Source organism: Manis javanica, chromosome X (genome assembly GCF_040802235.1).
Source record: "Manis javanica isolate MJ-LG chromosome X, MJ_LKY, whole genome shotgun sequence".
NCBI lineage: Eukaryota > Metazoa > Chordata > Mammalia > Pholidota > Manidae > Manis > Manis javanica.
Window position 1 is genome coordinate 105,050,014 of NC_133174.1, and position 13,305 is coordinate 105,063,318.

Sequence of the window (13,305 nt, forward strand, 5' to 3'; positions counted from 1 at the left end):
CCAACACCAGCTCTGACACAATTATTTTTACTCATGCTTTATCAGGCTCAGAAAGACAGAGCAAATGTCCTGAGGTTACACAGTTACTAAGAGACAGAACTGAGATGTGAAGCCAATGCCCTCTCCACCAAACCAATTTGTTTCTGCTAGGCATTTACTTCTTAAAAACATCTACAAATACTTCCAAAGGCTGCAGAGAGTTATTTCAACCTCTGCAAAACTGATGTAGGCTCTCTTTGCAGGCAGTTAGTGATTTTGGCCTTGTAGTTCAAATCAAGTCTGGAATCTGAAGGGCTCTTTCAAAGGAAGGCACAGTTCCTACAGCTTTTGACTGATGTTATATAACTTTAGCAAAAATCTTTGGCCCTGGCATCAGACAGGCCTGGGTTCAAATCTTGCTTCTGTCACTTACTTGTACTGAACTTGGGAAAGTTACCTCACCTTTGTAGGCCTCAGTTTCCTTATCTGGAGAGTGGCCTGGATATCAATACAGAGCTCATACAGTTGCTGTGAGAATTAATTGAGATACAGCACTGAAGGCTTGGCCCAGGGGTTGGCAAATAGTAAGCTCTCTAGAATGATTCAATATTGTTTTTTAATGTATTTTTTTACAGTACAATTTTTCAAAGTTATTTTAAGATCTGACTTTTCATTAGAATTAACATATTCAACTCCAGATCTTTTCTTTTAAAAGAAATATAGTTGATTTACAATCTTATATTGGTTTCAAGTATTTAGCACAGTGGTTCAAGTTACCCATATTATTAAATCTTCACTAGTGCAGTTACTATCTGTCAATATAGGAAGATGTTACAGAATCATTTACTATATTCTCCATGCTGTACTATCCCCGTGAGCAACTTATATTATGATTGAGAATTTTTGTGTTTCTTTATCCCCCTCACCCTTCATACCCACCCACCACAGTCCCTCCCCCATGGTCACCACTAGTCACTTCTCAGTGTCTATGATTCTGCTGCTATTTTACTCATTTTGCTGTGTTTTTACATTCCACAAATAAGTGAAATAATATGGTATTTGTCTTTCTCTGCCTGGCTTATTTCACTGAGCATAATACCCTCTAGACCCATCCACGTTGTTGCAAATGGCAGAATTTATTTTTTATGGCTGAATAATATCCCATTGTGTATATGTACCACCTCTTCTTTATCCATTCATCTATTTATGGACACTTTGGTTGCTTCCAGGTGTTGGCTATTGTAAATAATTTGGCAATAAACATAATGGTGCATATATCTTTTCAAATCATGGATTTTGTTTTCTTCTGGTAAATTTCTAGAAGTGGGATTACTGGGTCAAATGGTATTTCTATTTTTTAGTTTTTTAAGGAACCTCCATACTGCTTTCCACAGTGGCTGCACCAATTTACATTTCCACCAACAGAGGGTTCCCTTTTCTCCACGTCCTTACCAACATTTGTTATTTCTTGTCTTTTGGATAGTGACCATTCTAACTGGTGTCAAATAATATCTTTGTTGTTGTGATTTGAATTTCCCTGATAATTAGCAATGTGGAACATCTTTTCATGTGTTTGTTGGCTGTCTATATTTTTTTGGAAAAATGTCTATTCAGATCCTCTGCCTATTTTTTAATTGGGTTATTTGGGGATTTTTTGGTGTTGAGGCAAATGAGTTCTTTATGTATTTTGGATGTTAACCCCTTATTGGATGCATCGTTTACAAATGTATTCTCCCATCTTGTAGGTTGCCTCTTTGTGCTGTTGATGGTGTCCTTTGCTGTACTGACGCCTTTTAGTTTGATGTAGTCCCACTTGTTCATTTTTTATTTTGTTTCCCTTGCCCAAGGAGATGTGTCCAGGAAACAGTTTCTGATACTTATATTCCAGAGATTTTTGCCTATGCTTTCTTCTAAATGTTATGGTTTCATGTCTTACATTTAGGCCTTTAATCCATTTGAGTTTACTTTTGTGTATGGAGTTAGACAGAAATCCAGTTTCATTCTCTTGCATGTAGCTGCCCAGTTTTGCCAATGCCAGTTATTGAAGAGACTGTCTTTACCCCACTGTATATACATGGCTAGTTTATCATATATTAATTGACCATATATGCATGGGTTTATATCTGGGCTCTCTATTCTGTTCCATCGATCTATGGGTCTGATTATATGCCAGTACCATACTGTTTTGATTACTGTAGCTTTGTAGTGTAGCTTGAAGTCAGGGAGCATAATCCCCAACTTTGTTCTTCTTTCTCAGGATTGCTTTGGCTATTTGGTGTCTTTTGTGGTTCCATATGAATTTGAGGGTTATTTGCTCTAGTTCATTGAAAAATGCCATCGTTTTTTTTTTCATTATCATTAATCTACAATTACATGAAGACATTATGTTTACTAGGGTCCCCCCTTCACCAAGTCCCCCCCACGAACCCCATTACAGTCACTGTCCATCAGCATAGCAAGATGTTGTAGAATCACGACTTGTCTTCTCTGTGTTGCACAGCCCTCCCCATTCCCCACCCCCACATTATACATGCTAATCGTAATACCCCCTTTCTTCTTCTCTGCCCTTATCCCTCCCTTCCCTCCCATTCTCCCCAGTCCCTTTCCCTTTGGTAACTGTTAGTTCATTCTTGGGTTCTGTGATTCTGCTGCTGTTTTGTTCCTTCAGGTTTTCTTTGTTCTTATACTCCACATATGAGTGAAATCATTTGGTACTTGTCTTTCTCCACTTGGCTTATTTCACTGAGCATAAGACCCTCTAGCTCCATCCATGTTGTTGCAAATGGTAGGATTTGTTTTCTTCTTATGGCTGAGTAATATTCCATTGTGTGTATGTACCAACTCTTCTTTATCCATTCATCTACTGATGGACACTTAGGTTGCTTCCAATTCTTGGCTATTGTAAATAGTGCTGTGATAAACATAGGGGTGCATCTGTCTTTTTCAAACTGGGCTGCTGCATTCTTAGGGTAAATTCCTAGAAGTGGAATTCCTGGGTCAAGTGGTATGTCTATTTTGAGCATCTTGAGGAACCTCCATGCTGCTTTCCACAATGGTTGAACTAACTTACATTCCCACCAGCAGTGTAGGAAGGTTCCCCTTTCTCCACAACCTCGCCAACATTTGTTGTTGTTTGTCTTTTGGATGCTAGCCATCCTTACTGGTGTGAGGTGATATCTCATTGTGGTTTTAATTTGCATTTCTTTGATAACTAGTGATGTGGAGCATCTTTTCATGTGCCTGTTGGCCATCTGAATTTCTTCTTTACAGAACTGTCTTTTCAGCTCCTCTGCCCATTTTTTAATTGGATTATTTGCTTTTTGTTTGTTGAGGTGTGTGAGCTCTTTATATATTTTGGATGTCAAGCCTTTATCGGATCTGTCATTTACGAATATATTCTCCCATACTGTAGGGTACCGTTTTGTTCTATTGATGGTGTCCTTTGCTGTACAGAAGATTTTCAGCTTGATATAGTCCCACTTGTTCATTTTTGCCTTTGTTCAAGAAGAGTTCACTCATGTTTATGTCTAAGAGATTTTTGCCTATGTTTTTTTCTAAGAGTTTTATGGTTTTATGACTTACATTCAAGTCTTTGATCCATTTCAAATTTACTTTTGTGTATAGGGTTAGACAGTGATCCAGTTTCATTCTCTTACATGTAGCTGTCCAGTTTTGCCAGCACCATCTGTTGAAGACACTGTCATTTCCCCATTCCATGTCCATGGCTCCTTTATCGTATATTAATTGACCATATATGTTTGGGTTAATGTCTGGAGTGTCTATTCTGTTCCACTGGTCTGTGGGTCTGTTCTTGTGCCAGTACCAAATTGTCTTGATTGCTATGGCTTTGTAGTAGAGCTTGAAGTTAGAGAGTGAGATCCCCCTCACTTTATTCTTCCTTCTCAGGATTGCTTTGGCTATTCGGGGTCTTTGGTGTTTCCATATGAATTTTTGAACTATTTTTCCAGTTTGTTGAAGAATGTTGCTGGTAATTTGATAAGGATTGCATCAAATCTGTATATTGCTTTGGGCAGGATGGCCATTTTGCAATATTAATTCTTCGTAGTCAAGAGCATGGGATGAGTTTCCATTTGTTAGTGTCCTCTTTAATTTCTCTTAAGAGTGTCTTATAGTTTTCAGGGTATAGGTCTTTCACTTCTTTGGTTAGGTTTATGCCTAGGTATTTTATTCTTTTAGATGCAATTGTGAATGCAATTGTTTTCCTGATTTCTCTTTCTATGGGTTCATTGTTAGTGTATAGGAAAGCCATAGAATTCTGTGTGTTAATTTTGTATCCTGCAACTTTGCTGTATTCCGATATCAGTTCTAGTAGTTTTGGAGTGGAGTCTTTAGGATTTTTTATGTACAATATCATGTCATCTGCAAATAGTGACAGTTTAACTTCTTCTTTACCAATCTGGATTCCTTGATTTCTTTGTTTTGTCTAATTGCTGTGGCTAGGACCTCCAGTACTATGTTAAATAACAGTGGGGAGAGTGGGCATCCCTGTCTTGTTCCGGATCTCAGAGGAAAAGCTTTCAACTTTTCACTGTTCAGTATTATGTTGGCTGTGGGTTTATCATATCTGGCCTTTATTATGTTGAGGTACTTTCCCTCTATATCCATTTTAGTGAGAGTTTTTATCATGAATGGATGTTGAATTTTGTCGAATGCTTTTTCAGCATCTATGGAGATGATCATGTGGTGTTTGTCCTTCTTTTTGTTGATGTGGTGGATGATGTTGATGGATTTTCGAATGTTGTACCATCCTTGCTTCCCTGGGATGAATCCCACTTGGTCATGGTGTGTGATCCTTTTGCCATTGTTTTTTGATAGTGATTGTATTGAATCTGTAAATTGCTTTCTACAGATTGGAACCTTCTTCCTCAAAAGAAAACTTATACACATTAGCAGTCACTTCCCACCTCCTTGCCTCAGCTCTAGACAATCAGAAATCCTTTCTGTCTCTATAGATTTGCTTATTCTGGGAACCTCAAGTCTTTTAATAGATGTACTTACTTGAGATGTCAGAGGGGTTGTTTTATAATAAAACAACAGAAAACTTGTGGGTAGATTCAGGCAAGGGGTCTTGATTTATCTGACTAAATCCTTAATTTGTTCATACCTTTTAATGAATAAAATTTTGTGTCTGAGCTTCTATCATCCTTATTTTTGTTAATTGTGCTTTAGTACTGCAAAATTGATAAAAAGGAAGGCTTCCTCAAAGTATTCCTGTTCAAAATCAATTGATTAGGCAAAACTGTTTCAAATTCAGGAAAGTTAAATTTCTAGTCCAGTTTTTTCATTTTTCCCATTCAATCCAATCAACACTTGCCAAACAGGACTATCCTTTCCAGAAAGGAGGCATTTACATCAGAAAACGTTTATGTATACACAATTGTAGTTGAATGTCATAAAAAGCAGTTGATTCAAGTGCTATCTGTTTTTTCTAAATCTCTAATATGGAGCCCACTTCCTTAAAATTACACTTATTCAAAGGATTTTTATGAAGTAAAATTGTCTTTCATTTTGGTTGGCTTTGCATTAGTCTCTTGCAATAGTGTAGCATAACACACTGTAGGAACTTTTGATTGGTATACATTTTAACTGTCAACATCAAAAATTTTTTAAGTATATAAAACCTCAATATTAAAACTGGGGTCTTATACCCAAAATATGATATCTATTATTTAATATACTTCCCATTGAAACAATTTCATAATATCTGATAAAATATATAAGTAGATCCTATTTACATCCCCAAATACATGTTTTAATCTTTTTTTCTGAAGTATATATGCTCTATACACACAAGAAAATAACTGCTTTTGTATCTGCATTGTGGTAAATATGAGGATGTGATAGATAATGCACCGTTTTGTATTTGAAAGCTTTCTCTAGTGGTTTCTCTTTTGTTATTGCTCCTTTGGTTTGTGTTGGACTTCCAATTCATTGTTCCATATGTGACCAATAAGCCGGCTCTTTGCTCTCTTTGACATGACATAGTAAGTTTAAAAGGCATATCAAGTTAGATAAACATTGACACATTAAAGAATACATGGTAACTTGAGAAAGCTATGAAAATTTAAATTAATAAATCAACAGGATAAGGCAAGGGGGCATGTGTGCTTTACAGGGTCTATAAATAAGACTCACTGAAAGGAAAAAATATTTTGAATAAATGTGAAAGAAATAGAAATAGAGAACATACTGTATGCTTCCACTTACATGAACTTCTAGAACTGGAAATAATAATCTATAATTATAGAAGTTAGAAAGTGGTTGCCTGGAGTTGGGGGCTTGGGGATGACTATAAAGGAGCAGGAGGATGGAAACATTGTGTACCTTCACTGGTGTGGTGATTACACAGGTGTGTATACCTTCATTAAAACTGATCAAACTCTATATTTAAAATATGTACGTTTTATCTTATGTAAATTATATTACATTGAAGTAGATTTTTTTAAAGTCAAAGTAGGCAGTAAAGGGTACCACAGGGTTCAAATGTGGTTGTGTTTTAATCCTGAATGAAAGATGACTTCTTTGTTTTTAAATATGGAATAGCCACATCATACCAAAGAAGTACATTAAGCTCTTTTGTAGTGCTAACATTTACTCCTGTTCAGGATTGAGTACTGGCATTTTATGATTCTTAGCCACTGTAAGATCGGAACTTCTTTGATAGATAAACCACTTTAAATGCCTGTTTTCCCCCCATTATTTCCACTGAGGAGCAATAAAGCAGGAAACTTACCCATTACATCTTTACAGGGTTCTTATGACTTTTAAAGCACAATTTTGAATTTAAACTACTGTTTTATAGTATGTTTCTCAGGGTAAGCTGAAGGCAAAATAATAATTTTTGTAGGAAAAGTAGGATAAAATCTGTCTTGAACATATCACAAAATTACCCTTAATGCCACTTTATAAATCAGTTATAAATAGTATCAGAGGTAGTAGGACTGCACATGTGAAATTGAAATATTCTATGCACTGTTTTTGTAGGATGGAATTACATAGTGTTCGAATTAATATGTAGGATGAGATTGTGGTCAGGGGAATCTCTCTTATCTATCTAGAGTCACTAGCATGCAAAGGAGAAAAATCTACCAAAGTCATGTAGGCATTTTAAAAGAACAGTTCGGTAAGATGGATAGAAACTTGAAATTAGAGCGTGTTGATAATAAAATATATGTAATATTTATGTATAAAGAGCTAGGAGAAAAAGACTAAGAAAGTGTGTGATAGATGCAAAATATTAATATAATGAATATCATGGTTGTGGGGGAGGGGCAAAGCAAGTGAGGCTAAAGGGAGAGAGAAATTGAAAAAAGATGTAATTACATCTGGGGTATTCCAAGACTTTTTCAAAATTAACTAAAATTTTAGAAACGCCAAAACATATGTTTTCAGTTGATGTCTTGAATAAAAAGTTATCATATTTTTTTTATTATTATTATAAGATATCTCAATTCTACCCCAAGGTATGGGGAGCACAGTAAATAAATCCTTCATGAATAGATGCCATGATCATTATTTTAGCTCATTGTTCTGTCTGCAATACCCATAGTTAACCGCAAGGGGGCTGTAATTCCATTGGCAGCAGTTATCTGGCCACAAACGTTTTATTCTCTGCAGGGATACTTGTGCAGTTAAGTTAAATTAATTGGGAGCTACAGCAGGTAGAATGAGTAATTACTGTGAATTGAAATGATTTCATGTGTTATTGTAATGCTATGTATAATTCTTATTGTACAAATGACTTGGTCACCCACTTCTCTACCAAGCCATGTGTCCTATCATTGTTCAAAGGTAGCTATTAATTTTGTACCTCTTTTTTTTGAAACATACTAGGTAGACCCAGTTTTACATCCCTTTCATGAAGAAATTAATTTTATTTATTATAGATCTTCTGCCATTTCAGTAAAATAGAGGTTTAATGTGATCATGTGTTCTCACATACTTATTTCAATAAATCTTTGTATTATTTCTGCCATTTCAGTAAAATAGAGGTTTAATGTGATCATGTGTTCTCACATACTTATTTCAATAAATCTTTGTATTATTTGGAACTATAAGAGACAAGAAAATGCTAGTTCAAATTTACAACATTAAGTGTATCTTCTGAAATTTAAAATAACAAAACTTACCTAAATTGTTTTTTCACTAATTTGAAGTCAGAACTAGTTTTTATTTATTGTTATAAAGAATGAAAAATATAAAAATTTGTTGGTATAGTCTATCGTATCTTGGATGATTAAAGGGGTAACCACATTAAATTATTTAAGCTGTGGCTTTAAAATGTATCACATAAATATTTTATACTATGCTTCACACATGTTAACTTACACTGATAAGTTTATGAGCTAATAAAATATTTTAATGTGTTCAAATAATATAATTAGCACTTTCTGTGTTTTTCTCATAAGTCTAATCATCTTTAGATCACTCTATTTTACTTACTTGGATGAATGGAAGAATTACTTTTGTTGGAGCGGGGAACTTTTCCCCTACCTTCTTGGGTTCTATTACTGGGGGCTGCAAATTAAACTGACAAAGGAGAGATTAATGGGAGAAAAGGGTTTATTTTATATGTACATGAGGCCAACAAAGAAAGCAGCTGGCTTGTTTAATGGTTCAAGTTAAAGGCTTTTATACCTAAATTTAGTAGAGAAAATAGAGGGGTGAGGACCGTTCCTATGGGAAAAACAAATAGGTTTCTTTAGGAAAGACAAATGCATTTTCAGGAGAACAGATAGGAGATAGGTTTGTGATTATGTTTGTCTATACAGGTTTAAAAAATAGGCTTACCATCATCTTCAGAGCCATAAAATTGTCCTGGAGAGGGGATTTATGGTAGCCTCATTTTCCAGAAGTTGCTGCTTTTTAGTCAGAGAGGGGAAGCTCCAAGGAGGCTTTTTCTGCATCTGTTGAATCTCAAAATGTCTTCAATTTAAAATAATCTTTATACCAACTCTGGGGTTCCAAGTGGATTCCCACAACTTTTTATTTTAAGGAAATCTCTGTAGTTAAACCTTTTTGGTCATGTTTATGTGCTTTGGGAAACTTTTTGCTCTTAAAATATGTTAAATTAACATTGTAAACCAAATTGATCTGTCCTGCAAAAATGTAGTTAGCTAATATTTGTTCTAATTTTGTTTTCACATCTCAAAATAAATACTGTCAATTGATACTTTGAAAATAATTGATACTGAAACAGTGATTTCTCAAGTGTTATTTCCTCTTCCCACTTCTAGTATCATTTTAATGACTATGAGTTAAATACCATTTAAGTACTCCTGGTCTGTAATAATTTTATATGAAATAATATTTCAACTTAATATTTGATTTCGAATTTTGTTAATTCATTTATAATACTTAACTGACATTTAATTTCCTCTTTAACTGAAGGACTGATATTAACATATCCACTAAACTAGTGTTTAGCTTTTTTAAAAATTCATTTTATATAAACAAGACTGTCATTCTTCTGACACTTCAGGATATCAGCCTCATTACATTTCAGATATGCGTTATGTGTGAATAATGTAAATAATTATTCTGAATAGCACCTTACATATAGAGTTCTTATTGCATTTTTCTAAATGTTTGCTTTTAGGGTTATCAACCAATATCCATGAGCATCTGTAGGCCAACCATTGCTGTCCCTCAAAAATAATGGTAAGTATACCCATAAGCATGCCTCCAAACTCTTATTTTACAATAATATATAACTATTATATTTAGTGGATTCCTATTATTTTGCTAATGTAGACCTAACTCTGAACTAGTAAAACATTTGCTATTAATGACTTACAACATCTGAAGAATATTATCTAATTGGTAAATGACATATTAATGCAACCTGAAAAAAGAAATCTCAGCCTATTATTATGTTACCAAATGTTGTGTTAAACAGACACCCTTGCAAAGTGTTTAACCACCACCCCGACTTTATGCTAAATAAATCTAAAATAAAATAGCATAAATAAGATCAATTAGGTTAGTGAAGACAAAATATAAATGTTCCATTTTCTCCTTCAGAAACAAGTCTTATAACCAAGACTGGGCTGTAGGAAATTCAGCTATTGTTTTCCTATTACAAATTTCTGAAAATCTCTTCAAAATACTCTTGATGGATGGACGTAAAAATCTCCGGAGGAATAGGAAGGGAGACTGAAAACTTTGTTTCCCAAAAGGGAGTATCAAGTTATAAATGCTGAAAAACGTTGACCTGGAGAATGGACAAACCCATGCCCCATAGGTTTCCTGGTATGATATTACAAGTTAGGAAAAGTGGGTCAAAATTGGATCCCTTATTTTGAGGTCCAGACTGCACAGGGAATTCCCAATTAAATTTCTGATTGTTCTCAGAATCATACACACATTTAATATCACAACATATCTTTAGAATGATAGTGTTAGAGGAAGAACTGAAATAATTGTAGAGGTAAACTCACTTAGACTATAAAATGTTCATGTACCCTTTTAGTATATACAATTAATATATACTTATATAAATGAAAATTAAATAATACAAAAACAAATTGGAAAATGGAAGTCTATCAAAATCAGATCAGTTAGGGATGGAATAGGGCTGAGAATGTCTGCTGAACACCTTACTAAAGATCAAAAATAAAAGAAGAGTTATTTTACATCAAGACAGTTGCATCAAAATGGCTGCGTTAAAATGTACTCTAGTGAGAATGGCCATCATGAAATTGTCCTACTTTGTTATTTAATAGTTCACCATTTAAGATGATGACAATGGTTGTACTTCCTTTGTTTAATATGTATTGAAAAAGTTTTTCATGCTATAGGCAGCTTTATATAGAGGAAAAAATGAAATTCAAAAAGTGTAAAATACAGAAAGTTAAAGAACTCCAGCAGCTCTCCTGAGAGGGCACAGGAAATCACTCACTGTGAGTCTATGAAGATCCACGTTTGACTGCAGATGTTTTCACTGAGTTGGAATAGGTTAATGTGGACATGCAGGTGAATTTACACTCTTAAGCTTCAAACAGTGCTCGCTCAAGGCCATGTCACATTATCAATGGCATTGTAAGCCCTGTCTGTAAAGAACAAGGTAAGGTTAGCCTTAGTAGAATGTGGCTTAAGCCAATTTCGTCCTTAGTATCTCCCTTTCAGCACTATTTTTATCCTTACCATATTGTCATAATGAACGCTCCATGCTCTTCTCCCAGGCCTCTTTGTACACACAGGCCTGTTGCCATCTTGCTCTTATCCAGCTGTTAGTTGGGGATTTTGATACACAAATTCATCCCAGAGTGGCAATATCTAACAAGTTCTACCCCATCCAGAGAGAAGCATGTTTTAACCTTGAAAATACGCCTTCAACAATTGACTTCCTTGATGAGCTGAAAGAGAAAGTATGTCCCAAATCTCATCCAAGTGGGTGCATAAGGTTGTTGCCTACTTCACTTCTTCTAAAGGCTGGCCTTGTCAGGGCATGTTAGTGACATGATAAATGTATGTACAGCATACTTAATGTAAAAGATAGAGATTGGTTATTTATGATAAATAATTTTGTTAATGTTATTAAATGTGTTCATTCTTCTTGTATATAGAAAAGTATCAAGAGTTTTATGATAATGTATATACATCCACAACCTGATATTCTTCACGTTTTTGAAATATGGATCCCTGGTGATTTCTGTGGCTATTTTAAGCTATTTAAGATTCTATTGATCTTAAAAATAAAAGTCAGTTGACATGATTTCTTTTCAGCTTTCATTTGAACTTAATAATACCTTCCCTAAAGCCTTACTTATATTATCTATGTTATGTGAGATATATATATATCATAGTCAAGGTAATAATTTAGGTAATGTATTCAATGTCTCCTGTGAAAATGATCAATTGGACAACTGTGCTCCTTCTGATCTGGACAAGGTTTGTAGTATCAGTAAGTATTAAAGGTAAACATTATCTTTTTTTTGTAAAACCACATCAGCATTAAAGTTTCTTCACACAAAGGGCTACTATAAAGAAATGTTGTACATATACTGGGCTCTACAATGTCATAACAGGATTTATACTTGTCACACCCTTGACACGTACATTAACAAGAATTTTATCTTTTTTTCTTTTTATCTTTTATTTAAATGGCTTTGCATTGTTTCAAATAAATACAAGCTCACTTAGAAGAAATTTTTTTTCAGTAGTTCTCTGATATATAACTGAGTAATTATTGCAGAGTTCTTTAGGTTACTAAATTAGTTTAATTAAAACAGACTATAACAAAAATCAAATATTACCTACATTGATAGACAGTTGTATAATTTCACTTTGCAGTGTATTGTGGTTATTCGTTTTAGTCACAAATATTTTAATATGTCTTCGATTAGATAAAATAACTAAATATATTTTATTGCTCTTTAACTTTTCATTCAGTTAAAGTACATAAAGCTTAATCAGAACTCATGAAAGGTATACAGAACTGAGTATTATGCAACAGAATATAGATTTAATTGATGTATACTTTTAATGAACATACCACAAATATATTATTTGATTTTTATATCTTATTAGCATCTTTTTCTTAGTTTAGTATTAGTAACTAACATGTAATATGTATTTGACAATATATTCAATAATTAATTCAAAAATAACTGTTCGACTGGTAATGATAAAATAAAATAGCACCTGGAGAAAAGAGGTATTCAGTCAGGCATGCTTTTTTTTTTAAATTAATAAATATACACACTTAAAGCATAGGAAAACTTGAGGCTTTATAGGTTAATTCCACAGTCCTCACAGTTTTTACTTTTATGAGTATTCCCAAAATTGAAGTGGTCCTTTATAATAATCAGTCAAACTCAAAAACATAGTACTAACTATGTGCTTAAAGAAATATTTGCTGATTTTACAGAGAAGGCAAATAGTGACTCTGTGGCATCTTACTACACTGATGGACAGTGACTGCAATGGCATATGGGGGGGACACGATAATATGGGTGAATGTAGTAACCACATTGTTTTTCATGTGAAACCTTCATAAGAGTGTATATCAATAATACCTTAATAAAAGAAAAAGGGAATGGGGGGTGGCAGGGAAGAGAAAATAAAAGTCAAGAGATTTCTGGTTCTAGCAGGTCATTGATTTAGTTTATTTAGATCATTTCTTTAGTTAAGTGACCAAATGTTTACTATGACTCATGAATGTGGTTAATTTGAAAAACAACATATTGTTAATGTCTATCTAATTAAACCTAAGAGCCTAGTTCACAAGCAGCTGACATGTAAGGGGACCAATACCTCAAAGCCACCAGAAGGCAACCTATTCCCTAGTGGAGAGCAGACATA

General features: G+C 34.1%; 1 protein-coding gene across 1 annotated transcript in view; it reads left to right on the forward strand.

The window, feature by feature from the left end:
* The window catches only part of HTR2C (5-hydroxytryptamine receptor 2C), a 412,057-nt gene that overhangs the window by 27,690 nt on the left and 371,062 nt on the right, over window positions 1-13,305 (forward strand). Inside the window, exon 2 of the mRNA XM_037016967.2 lies at window positions 9,599-9,660. The gene's annotated coding sequence lies outside the window, so the exon portion shown is untranslated. The remainder of the gene's footprint in view (window positions 1-9,598; window positions 9,661-13,305) is intronic.